General features: G+C 48.5%; 1 protein-coding gene across 2 annotated transcripts in view; it reads right to left on the reverse strand.

Moving 5' to 3' along the window:
* Nucleotides 1-16,589, reverse strand: part of cadm2b (cell adhesion molecule 2b) — a 1,840,301-nt gene that overhangs the window by 1,377,307 nt on the left and 446,405 nt on the right. The window lies entirely within an intron of this gene.

Consider the following 16,589-nt stretch of genomic DNA (forward strand, 5'->3'; position numbering starts at 1 on the left):
GACTGAACTGATCTCTCTATGCATCTTCTCCACAGTTGTAGCACTGTATTCTGTACGCTTCACCCGATGTCTATGTTTATGTATTTACATTGTGTATTTATCGTATGTTCTATGTTTTTCATGTATAGAACAATCTGCCTGCACTGTATGCAGAACTATACAGCAGGGGCTGGTTTAGCACACTGAGCTAAATCGCTGGCTTTTAAAGCAGACCAAGGCAGGCCAGCAGCGCGGTTCAATTCCTGTACCAGCCTCCGCGAACAGGCGCTGGAATGTGGCGGCTAGGGGCATTTCACAGTAACTTCATTGAAGCATACTCGAGACAATAAGCGATTTTCATTTCATTTTTTCATTTCACTGTTTCTCGATACATGTGACAATAAATCTAAATCTAAATGTGTAGTGTGCTGTGGGTCCTGTGTGTGACGCATACATTGTGCCATCTTGACCGGGGTCAGGATAGATGAGAGCAGGAGTGCAGTGGACAAACAGGGCCTGGAGACAGCCGGTGGTCCTGTGGAGTGGGCGAACTGATAGTGTCATAGGAACAAAGGAATTAGGAGCAGACCGAGGCAATTCAGCCCTGCATTCCTGCTCCGCCATTTAATCAGATTTTGGCTGGTCTTTTCCTGGTCTCCGATCCACCTCCCTTCCTTCCTGTTCCCCATATCCCTTTAATTCATTTCTTATCAGAAATGTATCTAAACCATTCACTGGTGTGACCTCTGCCCTGAGACAGGCAGTATGCCAGGGAGGGTGTCAAAGGCCACGGTGCATGCGTCCGCTATCCAAGGTGCGCTCTGCTCTTCCCCTGCTCCCCTGCAGTGAGAAAATGCTTCTGATTAGTGAACTGAAGAGTGGCAGCACCTGGTGGGCCACTGGGTACACATGGCCATGCCCGTCCCATTGATGGGTTAGCTGGGCTCTGAAGATGGCCGAGGGGATCACCCATACAATCAGGGGCGCTCTGCACATTTACAGAACACAGTGGGCAGTCAGAGGAATGCGCAACCAGCTGCTGCTTTACAAGATGCAGCAATGACGATCCGTGCCCAGCAACCCTGATCCCAGAGCAGACACTCGAACCCACATCCCGTCTCTGGACCGTCCCCCAGTACTTCACCTGGCCCTGGCAAATGCCCCCCAGCGGCTTAACTGTCAGCTCACTATTTCTCTCCCTCAGAATCCACGGCACCTGGTCCCCATTTTTAAATATCACACGTGAAGTGTGCTAGTGTCACTTCCGCCAGGCGAGGGTGGAGGCTCAGAGAATCCGGGACCGGATTGATATGTTAACACACGCAAATGCATGTTTTGCATGCCGCTGTGGGGTGTGGAACGTTTTGACACCCCCCGCGAAGCACCGGAGCATGCCGGTCAGTTTGGCACTCAGTCTGACGCCTTATTTTCTCCCCAATCACTATTCACGATTCCAGCGTCGAGAAGTGGGGAATCCAGCACATTTACTCTGTTTTTCTCTCTCCACAGATGCTGTCAGAACTACTGAGTATTTTCAGCAACTTCTGTTTTTATTTCAGATTTCCAGAATCCGCAGTATTTTAGTTTTGAAATGGTCTCCTCCTGACTGACTCTGGATGGAGAGGCAGTGGCGTAGTTGTATTGACACTGGATTGGTAATCCACAGGGGCCCAGAGTAATGCTCTGGGGACCCAGGTTCAAATTCCACTCCTACAGACGGTGAAATTTGAATTTGATAAAACCTGGAATTAAAGTGACTATTGTCATAAAAAAAGATCTGGTTCACTAATGCCCCTTTAGGGAAGGAAATCTGCCGTCTTCATCTGGTCTTTTCGACATGTGACTCCAGACCCACAGCAATGTGGTTGACTCTTAACTGCCCCTCAAGTGCAATTAGGGATGGGCAATAAATGCTGGCACAGCCTGCGATGCCTACTTCCCATGAACAAATAAAAAAAAGTATCTTTAAGCCAGCGCACTTTGACAGCAACTTGCTTCATATCTTGACTTTTCAAAAAGAGAAAAGATGCCAATCCAGTAAATCAACAAAGAAAAATAGTTAGAACAGGAGAACTGAATGACATACAGAAAAAAAGAATAGCTACAAGGAAGCACTGATGTATAGAAAGAGGGATAGGAAAAGAGCTTTTTGAAAAACAGTTGGGGTGCAAAAAATGAACTTGAGTGGGAGGGAAGCTAATTTTAGGGAAAAGAGAGGATCAGAGTATCTTCCCTTTACATTAAATAGCATTACCATCAGTAAATTCCCCTACTATCAACATCCTGGGGATTACTTAACTGGATCAGCCATACTATGGCGAAAAGAGCAAGTCAAAGGCTGGATATTCTGCGATGGGTAACACACCTCCTGACTCCCCAAATTCTGCCAACCAAATACAAGGCACAAACATAGAACATAGAACAGTACAGCACAGAACAGGCCCTTTGGCCCTCGATGTTGTGCCGAGCCATGATCACCCTACTCAAACCCACGTGTCCACCCTATACCCGTAACCCAACAACCCCCCACCCTTAAACTTACTTTTTTTTAGGACACTACGGGCAATTGAGCATGGCCAGTCAACCTAACCCGCACATCTTTGGACTGTGGGAGGAAACCGGAGCACCCGGAGGAAGCCCACGCACACACGGGGAGGACGTGCAGACTCCGCACAGACAGTGACCCAGCCTGGAATCGAACCTGGAACCTGGGACCCTGGAGCTGTGAAGCATTTATGCTAAACACCATGCTACCGTGCTGCCCACAAGTCAGGAGTGTGATGGAAAACTCTCTGGTGTGTTATGTACTCTGGGATAACACAGGTTGCAACTGGATGCAGCTTTAACAAAAGATACTCCAGACCTTGAAGTTAGTTTCATAGAATTTACAGTGCAAAAGGAGGCCACTCGGCCCATCGAGTCTGCACCGGTTCTTGGAAAGAGCCCCATCCCCGAGGTCAACACCTCCACCCTATCCCCATAATCCAGTAACCCCACCCAACACTAAGGGCAATTTTGGACACTAAGGGCGCGATTCTCCCAAACAGGGAGAAATCGTAAGGCTGGCGTAAAAAACAGGCGGGTTTGATGCTAGCCTCCCCCTCCCCGACCGGGAACCGATTCTGGTCCCCGGTCGGGGCTAGCATGCCGTGGCCGTGAATCCGCCATCGCGGGCTTAACGAATTTCGTTAAGTCCGCTTGCCAGAGTTTGCGACGGCTGACGCGTCACATGATGTCAGCCGCGCATGCGCGGATTGGAATACCCCTCAGCCGCCTCGCGAATGGATACAGCGGGGCGGCGGAAGGACAAAGAGTGCGTGGGAATCGGACCCGCTGCCCGCGATCGGTGCCCACCGATCGCGGGCCCATGGCACCCTTGGCACGGCCGTGGTACTGCCGTGCCAATCGGTGCCATGGTTGCCAAGATCGGGACTTTACGGCCGTTCGTAAAAACTGCCGTAAAGGGCTTGGACTTCGGCCCATCGGCCAGCTGAGAATCGCTGCTCGCCGTAAAAAAACGGCGGCGGCCATTCCTGTCGGGAGTCGGGCGTGGGGGGGGGGGGGGGGGGGGAGAGAATAGCGGGAGGGCGTCGGACTAGCGTGGCCGTAAAAATTTACGAACCCCGCTATTCTCCGCACCGTCGTGAGTGCGGAGAATTGCGCCCTAAGTACAATTTATCATGGCCAATCCACCTAACCTGCACATCTTTGGACTGTGGGAGGAAAACGGAGCCCCCGGAGGAAACCCATGCACACACGGGGAGAATGTGCAGACTCCGCACAGACAGTGACCCAAGCAGGGAATCGAACCTGGTACCCTGGAGTTGTGAAACAATTGTGCTAACCACAATGCTACCGTGCTGCCCAAATTTAATCTGATTTATTGAACCAGCAGCACAGTTAGCACAGTTCTCTATAAGTTCGACTCTCTGCTAACCTAAGTGTGGTTACTCTGTCTAACTGAACCAGACTAGCTCTTAGCCATGTGCTGGAGGTGTGATACTGTACATACACCCTGACTCACTCTGTAGATGTTCATCAGTGGAAAGAGGCGGAGTAAGTGCCTCGTGCCTTTACAGTGTGATGCCACCCCTGAGTATCCTGCCTGCTCATTGGTCATGTCCTGTTCTCTGTGTTCATTAGCTGCCTGTCTGTATATCATTATCTGCATGTCTGCATATCATGACATCTCCCTTTTTTAAATGTTTTGTTGGCATGTGGGATTGTACTTACATGTGGTGGCATATATTAACATATTTACAAGCAGTGGCATATGTGAATGTATTTACATGTGAAGACAGTTGTCTAATGTGAGAAAACAGAACATAGCAAACAAAACAAATGTTGCTAAGTCCAGTCTCTGGGGCTTGCGTCTGATCCTTGTCGACCGCAGGAGAGGTGGTGATGGGGACGACAGCGCCTTGACAGGCGGGATGGAAGCCTGACTGGTGGCCTCATAATTCGAGGTATCAGGAGGTGGCAAAACAACAGATGGAAACGGAGAAGAAAGCGGTTAAGGGCAGGCAACTTTGCGCAGTGCCCGTCTGTTTCGTCGCACAACAGAACCATCAGCCATACATACGAGCGGAGCGCAGCCTGTCGAACAATGACAGCGGAGCCGACCAGCCACCATCCAGTATCTTGATTCTGACAGTGCCAGCCGGCGAAAACACGGGAAAATCGGTGGCATGAGCATCATAGCTCTGCTTTTCCTGGTTTCGGAGCTGCTGCAACTTCTGCAACAACGGGAGGTGATCCAGGTTAGAACATAGAGCATTACAGCACAGTACAGGCCCTTCGACCCTCGATGTTGCGCCGTCCTGTGAAACCCCTCTAAAGGCCCTCTACACTATTCCCTTATCGTCCATATGCCTATCCAATGACCATTTGAATGCGTTTAGTGTTGCCTCCATACCAGGTAACATCCTGGTAAATCTCCTCCGCACCCTTTCCAATGCTTCCACATCCTTCCTATAATGCGGTGATCAGAACTGCACGCAATACTCCAAATGCGGCCGCACCAGAGTTTTGTACAACTGCAACATGACCTCATGGCTCCGAAACTCAATTCCTCTACCAATAAAAGCTAACACGCCGTACACCTTCTTAACAACCCTATCAACCTGGGTGGCAACTTTCAGGGATCTATGTACATGGACACCGAGATCTCTCTGCTTGTCCACACTACCAAGAATCTTACCATTAGCCCAGTACTCTGTCTTCCTGTTATTCCTTCTAAAATGAATCACCTCACACTTTTCAGCATTAAACTCCATTTGCGAACTCCAGGTCGGGAAAGTGTATGGCTGGAAGTGTCGTCTGCAGGTCCCTGTTCATCAGGAGTTGAGCCGGCGACATGCCAGTGAACAGTGGGGTACAGATGCCCTGTACACAAGCAGCGTGAAGTCAATTCAGAAGCAGAATCCACGGCCTTGCAGATGAGCTGTTTCACAATGAGCCATCCTTTTTCAACCTTCCCATTGGACTGCGGATAGTGTTGGCTGGAAGTGACATGTTTGAAATGGTATGACTTGGCAAACATAGACCACTCGTGGCTGTTGAAGCACGGGCCATTGTCACTCATGACAGTGAGTGGGATACCATGCCTGGAGACTATCTCCTGACAGGCCTTGATGACAGTCCGAGATGTGAGGTCTGAGAGCTTCACGACTTTAGGGTAATTGGAGAAATAGTCAATAATCAACACGTAGTCACGACCATTCGCACGAAAGAGGTAGATGCCAACCTTGGACCACGGGGAGGTCTCGATTTCATGCTGCTGGAGCATCTCCTTGCTCTGCGCTGGCTGAAGCGTTGACAGGTCGCACAGTTGAGGACCATGTTCGATATGCCCTGGTTAATACCGGGCCAGTAGACAGCCTGCCTGGCTCTGCGTCTGCACTTCCCGACACCCAGGTGTCCCTCATGGATTTGGTGGAGCACCAAGCTCTGGAGACAGCGTGGAATGACAATCCCGCTGTTGAGAGGAAAAGCGCGATCTTCCATGCATCTGATGCACCCACGAGGTCTGAAGCTTCGAAGCAGAAACTTTTGCTTGAATGTCCGCCAGTTGGCACTGTGATTGCCGGAGGTCCTGAGCTGGTGAGGAGCCTGAACCTTCTCCATGGTGCCAGGATACATTCACTGGTCGTCACGGAACGGACTGAGGTAAGCCACCTAGGTTAAGCAGTCTCCTGGTAGCATGAAATGCTATGTACTCTGGGATAACACAGTAAGAAGTCTTACAACACCAGGCTAAAGTCCAACAGGTTTGTTTCAAACACTAGCTTTCGGAGTACTGCTCCTTCCTCAGGTGAAGGAGCAGTGCTCCGAAAGCTAGTGTTTGAAACAAACCTGTTGGACTTTAACCTGGTGTTGTAAGACTTCTTACTGTGCTCACCCCAGTCCAACGCCGGCATCCCCACATCATGGGATAATACAGGCTGCAACTGGATGCAGCTTTAACCAAAAGACACTCCAGACCTTGAAGTTAGTTCAATCTGATTTATTGAACCAGTAGCACAGTTATCACAATTCTCTGAGTTCAACTCTCTGCTAACCGAAGTGTGGTTACTCTGTCTGACTGAACCAGACTAGCTCTTCGCCATGTGCTGGAGGTGTGATCCTGTAAATACACCCTGACTCACTCTGTAGATGTTCATCGGTGGAAAGAGGTGGAGTGTGAGTGCCTTGTGCCTTTTATAGTGAGATACCAGCCGAGTGTCCTGCCTGCTCATTGGTCATGTCCTGTTCTCTGTGTTCATTAGCTGCCTGTCTGTGCCTGTCTGTATATCATTATCTGCATGTCTGCATATCATAACACTCTCCACCTGCCTGGATGAGTGCAGCTCCAACAACACTCAAGAAGTCCGACATCATCTAGAACAAAGTTGTTCGCTTTATAGGCACCCCATCCAGCAACTCAAACATTCACTCCCTCTACTACTGTCACATATTGGCAATTAAGGGCAGGTAATTAATGTTGGCCTTGCCAGCGACAATTTTTAAATTTTTAAATTTTTTTATTTAAAAAAAAATAAAGTTTATAACTTTATTGTCACAAGTATGAAGACATTGTGAAAAGCCCCCAGTCGCCACATTCCGGTCGCCTGTTCGGGGAGGCTGGTACGGGAATTGAACCCGCGGTGCTGGCCTTGTTCTGCATTACAAACCAGCCAGCTTAACTGAGTAAACCGGCCTCTTTAGAGTACCTAATTCATTTTCTCCAATTAAGGGGCAATTTAGCGTGACCAATCCACCTACCATGCGCATCTTTTGGGTTGAGGGGGCGAAATCCACGCAGACACAGGGAGAATGTGCAAACTCCTCACGGACAATGACCCAGAGCCGGGATCGAATCTGAGACCTCGGCGCCGTGAGACAGCAGTGCTAACCACTGCGCCACCGTGCTGGCCTACCAGAGACAATTTGTGCATATGACACCAATTGGTTTAATCCCTTTAAGCAATATCTAGGGTTGTTTATGACTAGGATGTACATCACCTCTTGCAAACAATAGGACCAGAATTATGTCCTGAACTAGTTTGGATCATTTTGGTGGATTTGACAAATTTACCTGATTTTTCAACTCTCCTGAGAGATCATATGGTTTTAGATGGGTTGGTGAATGCTGTGATACACAAGGTATGACAGTTGTGTGGAAGATTCATTGGGCCTGAGGTCTTCACCTTTCCATCATTATACGTAAATTCGTAAATGAGGCCTATACTCCAAAACACTGGGGCAATTAGACTGTGGTCTTGGGCAGGTGTCACAGGCATTCTGCCAACTTTAATTGGAGATTCCCTTAACATGTTACCCTTTTCTGCACCTTTCAGAATAACTTTATTCAAGAAAGCTGAGTATACTGAGTAATACTGTACTCTGAAAGAGGTTTTATCAAGTTCTATTATTGTGGTGTTAGTTTCAGCATGAATGGTCTGGCAAATACAGTCCAGGACCAGAGTATCTGGGTTGCAGGTTCCTGCTTTGTTCCGAAGATTATTATCCTCTCATTTAATTTTACAGTAAGAAGTCTTACAACACCAGGTTAAAGTCCAACATGTTTGTTTCAAACACTAGCTTTCGGAGCACTGCTCCTTCCTCAGGTGAATGGGTGAATGGGTGAAGGTAATGAACCTGAGGAAGGAGCAGTGCTCCGAAAGCTCGTGTTTGAAACAAACATGTTGGACTTTAACCTGGTGTGTAAGACTTCTTACTGTGCTCACCCCAGTCCAACGCCGACATCTCCACATCATTTAATTTTAGTTCACCGTCCTCAAAAACTGAAGAGGTACATCAAGGCAGGCAAGGCCAAAATCAGGTAATGGATGAGGGCTAGATAAAGGCAAGCCTTAGTCAGATAGAAGCACACTTGAGAAGATTCTGTTGGGTGTTTTTGCCTGGTAAATAGGATTAAAAATCAAATCTACCAAAGACTGCCGCACACCTCACCATGGAGGTGTGCTTCACAATTTAATAATCTCTGCACTATATTGTAGATCTGTATCTGCTTAAGTGCACTTATTTTCTACGTTTATAGGAATCCTATTATACTCAATGCAAAAAAATTGTATGAACAGTCTGTTTCCCATGAACCTAGTAAATTGGGCACCTTTCCATCAGTTCTGTAATTTCATGCAGCTGTTTGTGGAAATTGAATTGAAATGCTATAAATTTATGTCACTAAATAGGTTTTGATCAGTAATATCGCACATTATTTATTTCTGTTGTGCCAACTTAGAAGACTAATGTTTTCTTGAACTCAGTGAAAATGCCGAAAGAATTAATGGAAATTCCACAAAGTGATTTTTCTCTATGCAAGATATTTGAATACTGTCTGGACTGAGAAAACTGCTGCAGCTTTGAAATTTATATCTAGTGACTGTTGGTGCGCAGACAACAATGATTTGTAAATTTTTCATGATCATAGAATGTGATTTTTATTTAATATTCAGTGTTATAGAAGATGGTTTGGTCTGCTGTTTAAAAGGCAATGATCAAGGTGCTGGTGTTCAGCTTTGAAGATCAGGAGAAAAAAAATTATATGCAGATCCAGTCAATAAAATCCTTTCTAAGTTATAACCATTTCAAGCAATGGATTGCTTCGGCTAAAATATAGTCACATATTTACCAGATAAAATTCATGTTATTTTCAGTCAGACAGGAATTGGGTTTCTTAGGTTATTTATGGGTCATGTGTGAAAAGCGTTTTTTATTTAAGTTGACAACCCAGGTGGCCCCACAAATGCAGGAAGTGAATTAATTCTCATAGTTTTTTGCTTGGAATGTTCTGAAACTCAATAAACAGGTTGGTTCCCTTGGCCTAATGGTATAGGTCACTGAGCTGGTAATCCCCTAAATTTAGGCAGCTGTGCTGGGGTTCCAGACTCAAATCCCACCATGGTAGATACGGCAGCATGGGTGAGTGTGGGGACGAGAGGGAGAGAATGGGGAGAGGTTGGAGACTGGAGAGAGAGGGACTAAGTTTGGAGATTGGAGGTGGAGGGAAAATTCTGTGGCTGGGGGAAGAGGGAATAGTTGGGGCCTTAACAGATAACTTTGCAGCATCCGTGAACATGGGTGAGGTCCCGGAGGACTGGAGAATTGCTAATGTTGTCCCTTTGTTTTAGAAGGGTAGCAGGAATAATCCAGGGAATTATAGACCTGTGAGCTTGACGTCAGTGGTGGGCAAACTGTTGGAGAAGATACTGAGGGATAGGATCTATTCACATTTGGCAGAAAATAGACTTATCAGTGATAGGCAGCATGGTGTTGTGCAGGGAAGGTCATGTCTTACAAACCTAATAGAATTCTTTGAGGAAGTGACAAAGTTACTTGATGAGGGAAGGGCTGTAGATGTCATATACATGGACTTCAGTAAGGCATTTGATAAAGTTTCCCATGGCAGGTTGATGGAAAAAGTGAAGTCGCATGGGGTTCAGGGTGTACTAGCTAGATGGATAAAGAACTGGCTGGGCAACAGGAGACAGAGAGTAGTGGTGGAAGGGAGTGTCTCAAAATGGAGAAGGTGACTAGTGGTGTTCCACAGGGATCCGTGCTTGGACCACTGTTGTTTGTGGCATACATAAATGATCTGGACGAAGGTGTCGGTGGTCTGATTAGCAAGTTTGCAGATGTTACTAAGATTGGTGGAGTTGCAGATAGCGAGGGGGACTGTCAGAGAATACAGCAAAATATAGATAGATTGGAGAGTTGGGCAGAGAAATGGCAGATGGAGTTCAATCCAGGCAAATGCGAGGTGATGCAATTTGGAAGATCCAAATCGGTTAATGGAAGGGTCCTGGGGAAAATTGATGTACAGAGAAATCTGGGAGTTCAGGTCCATTGTACCCTGAAGGTGGCAACGCAGGTCGATAGAGTGGTCAAGAAGGCATACAGCATGCTTACCTTCATCGGACGGGGTATTGAGTACAAGAGTAGGCAGGTCATGTTACAGTTGTATAGGACTTTGGTTAGACCACATTTGGAATACTGCGTGCAGTTCTGGTCGCCACATTACCAGAAGGATGTGGATGCTTTAGAGAGGGTGCAGAGGAGGTTTACCAGGATGTGGTATGGAGGGTGCTAGCTATGAAGAAAGGTTGAGTAGATTAGGATTGTTTCCGTTGGAAAGACGGAGGTTGAGGGGGGACCTGATTGAGGTCTACAAAATTATGAGAGGTATGGACAGGGTGGATAGCTACAAGCTTTTTCCAAGAGTGGGATGTCAATTACAAGGGGTAACGATTTCTAGGTGAGAGGGGGAAAGTTTAAGGGAGATATGCGCGGTAAGGTTTTTACGCAGAGGGTGGTGGGTGCCTGGAATGCTTTGCCAGTGGAGGTGGTAGAGGCGGGCATGATAGCATCATTTAAGATTCATCTAGACAGACATATGAACGGGTGGAGAACAGAGGGAAGTAGATCCTTGGAAAATAGGCGACAGGTTTAGATAAAGGATACGGATCGGCGCAGGCTGGGAGGGCTGAAGGGCCTGTTCCTGTGCTGTAATTTTCTTTGTTCTTTGGAGAACAGATAGAACTTGGAGGCTGGGTGGAGGGAGGGGTAGTTTGTAGACTGGAGGGAGGGGGTAGAGTTGGAGATTGGAGGGATGGAGGGACAGGGAGAGTTTTTAGACTGGAGGGAGAGAGGGGGAGAGTCTGGAGACTGGATGAAAAGGGGGTGGGGGTTTGGAGATGGGAAGCAGATGGGGAGAGAATCCAGACTGCGGGGAGAGGGGGAGTTTGGAGACTGACTGGAGGGGGCAGGGCTGAAAATGGAGACTGGTGGGAGCAAGGGTGAGAGTTTAGAGAATGAGAAGAAGAGTCGGGAAATTTTGGGGACTGGTGAGAGAGAGTGGGAAGAGTTTGGAGACTGGAGAAAGGAGGGTAAGTTTGGATGCTAAAGAGAGAGGGGGAGTTTGGAGACTGGAGGGAGACAGTGGGGGAAGTTAGACCCTGAGGCAGGGGTGGGAGGAGAGTTCCAGCTTCACGAGCCGAACTTAATTTGAAAAAGGAACCTTTCTGCATGTTAATTGAGGGGGGGGGGGGGGGGCACCTCAATGAAAATCCCAGGGTGATTCTTTGCTCGTCCAGGTAGGTACAGGACCCAGAAACAGTCCTGATTCCTGTTTCCAGCCTTTGGAGGGAAATTTCAGCCCCATATATGGATACAATAATCTTTAACTGAATAGCACAAAAATGTAGGGCGGGATTCTCCGACCCCACGCCAGGTCAGGGAATCGGCAGGTGGGGGGGGGCGCGAATCACGCGGTGCCGCTCTGACGCCGGTCCGCCGATTCTCAGGCAACCGGAGAATCGGAGGCAATGACGCCAGTGCGGTCAGCGCGTCACAGGTCGGGGGCCGCTCAGTGCGGCCTCCCCCGGCGATTCTCCGCGCTCGACGGGCCAAATGCCCACCGGGTCCCGCCGGCACCGTTCGCGTGTGGTCCTACCCGGCGGGACCTCGGCATTCATGCTGCGGGGCCTGTCCTGGTGTGGGGGAGGGAGAATCCGACTCCCGGGGGTGCCTCCACAGTGGACTGGCCTGCCATCGGGGCCTACTGATTGGCGGGCGGGCTTATCCCAGAGGGGGCCTATCGTCCTCCTCGTTGGGCCCGTATATGGCTCCACCATATTTCCCGGGGGCTGGCGTGGAGAAGGCAACCCATGCTCATGGGCGAACTCGCGCAGGTCGTGGCGCACATGCTCGAACTCGAATCGACCGTAGCGCGCATGCGCAAGCTCGCGCCGGCTGTGCTAGCGCCCGTATCGACAGCTGGAGCTCCAGTGCCGTGCTGGCCCCCTGTGCGGCGCAGGATTGCAGGTCCTGGGGGCCAGATGACGCCGTCGTAAAACGCCCCGGTGTCTACGACGGCGCTGACACTTAGCCCCAAGATCGGAGAATCCCGCCTGTAAACTCCGAAGATTGAATATATTCAGGAAAGAGCAGAACCAAAGGAACAAAACTGGAGTAATATAATCCATTTTGTGTGATAATGTTATCTGAATGTTTGATGCTGTAATTTCAGAATACAAGTTGTACACTGTAGGGAGAATAAATGCTTGAAGTGGGCAATATAGACTTAAATAATTATGATGGGTGGCACGGTAGCATAGCGGTTAGCACTGTTGCCACATAGCTCCAGAGTCTCAGGTTCAATTCCGGCCTTGGGTCGCTATGTGGAGTTTGCACTTTCTCCCCGTGTCTCCGTGGGTTTCTTCCGGGTGCTCCGGTTTCCTCCCACAGTCCAAAGATGTGCAGGTTAGATGGATTGGCCATGCTAAATTGCTTCTTAGTGTCAAAACAAAAAGGTTAGATGGAGTTACTGGATTACAGGGATAGGGTGGAGGCATGGGCTGAAGTAGAGTGCTCTGTCTTTGTGCCAGAGCAGACTCAATGGGCTGAATGGCCTCCTTCTGCACTGTAAATTGTATGATTTTATTATGTATCAGTATTTCCCAATTCTACTGAAAATAATTTCAATGTAAAAAAAACGGATTGATTCTCAATTCATTCATAAGTGCAAATAGGACTTAACCTGGAAAAGCACTTTTGTGAAATGCTAATTTTGCAACTAATGATGCATGCAATGTGTGATTATAAGCAAATACAAATATTTGTTGTAATACTTTTCATCCTTATCCATTTAAAGTGATTGTATCTCTAGGCTGATCCAATTATACTTCGAGTTCAGTAAGTGGAGAGCACCTCTGGGAATTTAGGAGCTACGTCCAGTAATTAAAAAGGTGGGAACATGCTTTGGAAATTGAAACACTGCATACCTGAAATTCTCCGACCCCCAGCAGGGTCGGAGAAGCGCCCGGGGCCGCCGAAAATCCCGTCCCCGCCATGGCAGAAATTCTCCGCCACCCGGGAATTGGCGGGGGCAGGAAACGCGCCGCACCGAGCGCCGAGCCCCCTGCGGCGATTCTCCGGCCCGCGATGGGCCGAAGACCCACCGCTGGGAGGCCTCTCCCGCCGCCGAGGTTTGAACCACCTCTGGTGGCGGCGGGATCGGCGGCGTGAGCAGGCCCCTGGGGTCCTGGGGGGGGCGCGGGGCGATCGGACCACGGGGGGTGCCCCCATGGTGGCCAGGCCCGCGATCGGGGCCCACCGATCGGCAGGCGGGCCAGTGCCGTGGGGCCACTCTTTCTCTTCCGCCGCCGCCACGGCCTCTACCATGGCGGACGCAGAAGAGAATCCCCCAGTGCGCATGCGCGAACCGGCGAAGGCCTTTCGGCCAGCCCCGGCGCCGGGTGGCGGGTGTCAAAGGCTGCTGGTGCCAGTTTTGGTGCCAGTCAGCGTGGTGCCAACCGCTCCGGTGCGGGCCTAGCCCCTCAATGTGAGGGCTTGGCCCCCAAAGGTGCGGAGAATTCTGCACCTTTGGGGAGGCCCGACGCCGGAGTGGTTGGCGCCACTCCGCTACGCCGGGACCCCCCGTCCTGCCGGGTAGGGGAGAATCCCGCCCGTTGTTCTTTTGGATAAAAATCATGTTTAAATAAATAAAACCATTTGAAAACAAACATTTTAAACAGTAATTCGACCAATTTAATAGTTTGCTGAATTACACTTCTGGCATTAATGGAGAAAAAGCCTCCTGAAATTTGTTGGAACATTTAGATTGCAGAAAAATGCTCTCGGAGTCTCTTAAACCATAGGTGAGGGACAAATATGAAGTACAGGGCAATGCAATTGCATTTTCCTCTGGTGCCAAGATTATCTTCCACAACAGAATTCCAAGTAGATCACTTCTAGCACTGTTTAAGAACAATCTAAACAAGACACATCAATGAAATGAGCCACAGATTGTCAAATTTCAAAACTATCCTGATGCAACAAATAGCCCCTAGTGTGTGTAGAATTTACCCACAAGGCATTTCAAGTTATTAAATTTCCACATTAAAAAAAACCCCTAATTTTATACATTTGAGATTAACATAATTATACCGCACACAAGTCTGATTGCATACCTGCCTGAGGTTTTCACAATTTGACTTTTATTGTACTCAGGATAGTCCCCTCGCGTTCTCAGTATCAAGTCAAGACTAAAAATAGCATGCAACCTGCTACTATCATTTCAACATGTTCCAGTCAAGGTCACTGCAGTAATATTCTGCAAAAACACAAGGCGTTGAGGATGATATTACATCTTGCTTCCATTTTCATTAGCTCAAACAATGTTTAATTCTATGGCTTGGCAGCTCTCCCTGACTTGTGCCTTTGCCCCTGGTGCCACTTCATACACTTGCAAGCATTACACTCCGATTAATGGACACCAACAAGATTAATTCATCTTTATCTTTGAAGCCCAATTCTTTATGGGCTTTGGATCACCTGTGAATTACAGAGCACACCATCAACTAAGAGAAATTTGTGTGTGATTTTTCAGAGAATTGAAGTGTATCTGTGGCAATTCCATGTGAAATAGAAACCAAAGAGAAAATGCTGGAAAATCCCAGCAGATCTGGCAGCATCTGTCGGGAGAGAAAAGAGCTAACGTTTCGAGTCCAGAAGACCCTTTGTCAAGCCATGTGAAATAGAATCAGATTTGTAATTGCTGTGATGAAGCAACAAAAGGAAATATCATGCAATCGCCAGGGTCAAAATATTGAAATTTCGGTTACCAGCCAGATAGAAGAGGGAAATAATGTTAAAGTGCATCAAATTCAGTAAAAGGAAGAAACTGAATTAACATTTCTGGGCGATCTCCTCAGGTGAGTTGAAATGTTGCGTGGAATTCAACCAAACAATTTCTATCGGCGCGATCCAATGGCCACGTTGCGCCCAACAAGCAGCTCACTGCTACTCAGTGTGGTCGATAACAGCTGGGAGACCCCGCTCCAAGGATCTACCCAGCACGCAACACCTCGTGAGATCCAACGGGATCTTGCGAGGCCCTGCAATGTAAATCCTGATCATTGTGGGCGGGATTACATTTACGCAAATCGGCACATTACAGCGAGACCGCTAGTCAAACACAGATTCCTGAGGTATCTGAGACTTTGGGATTTATCCCCTTCACCTCGGAGACCTTGGGCGAGCGCTTTTCAGCACCGGTCTCCACAAACGGGGGCCAGACGAAACGGTTTCCCAGGGAAGTGGAAGCCCCCAGCTGCATGCACTTCAGGCAGAATGTTACCCTGGCACTGCTGGTGTCAATTGGGCACCTTGGCACTGGTACATGGCAGTGGTGCCCAAGTGGCACTGCCAGGTGGCACTGCCAGCTGGCAGGGGCTCTGCCAAGGTGTCAAACTGACATTTTTTTACATGATGGTTGATGTGTTGGGTAAGCTGGGTCTACAAGGACTGCATTTACTGAAGTGGTGAGAGAGACAGGCTTCCAACACTTGAAGAAATGCAACTCGATTTTATTCAACACTTAACTATAATGCATGCTTTAACTGTGTGTTGACACTATGCTGACTTGACTGGAGACCTGAGGTTAACCTGACCAGACTATCGTACTACCACATGGTGTTTGTTCTAGTTGCTGCTCACGAGCTCTGACTGTCTCAGAGGCTGGATCCTGAGAGAGCGGGAAAACTAGTGCCCTCTGGCTTTATAGTGGTCGTGTTCTGTCTGGTGATTGGCTGCTGTGTTCTGTGTGTTCACTGGTCATCCTGTGAGTCAATCACTGCCTGTCTGCACACCATCATATACCTGGATGTATATTATGACAATGGTGATTGGGTTGGGGGGGGTGCCTTGCATGGTGCAGGGGCGGGGATCCACTTACAGTGAGTTGAGGCTTGGGGCGATTGGGGGCTTGATGGGTTGGTACGCCATTTAAAAATGGCGTTCTGATCATCGCTGCATTGAGGAGTTTCAGCAAGTGGGGCTCCTCAGTTCAGGAAATGAGACTAAGTGCGGCCTCGGCCGTGCGTTCCCCGCTGAGGCCTCATATCAACCGGAGCCATGTTAGATAGTGTTATGTTTCTCGGCGCTTCGAGCTCCGGGAGGAAAACACGCGGCTAAATGCGCTCACTATGGGACATAGTTCCCATTTGGTTCAATCGTGCCCTTAAGTCACTTTTTTGGGCCCTGGGAAATCTCTCTCCAGTTTAGCCCACACTTAGAATTATTTTCACCACTGGGAGTGCTGAACTCGC

This window comes from Scyliorhinus canicula, chromosome 7 (genome assembly GCF_902713615.1).
Source record: "Scyliorhinus canicula chromosome 7, sScyCan1.1, whole genome shotgun sequence".
In the NCBI taxonomy this organism is placed as follows: domain Eukaryota; kingdom Metazoa; phylum Chordata; class Chondrichthyes; order Carcharhiniformes; family Scyliorhinidae; genus Scyliorhinus; species Scyliorhinus canicula.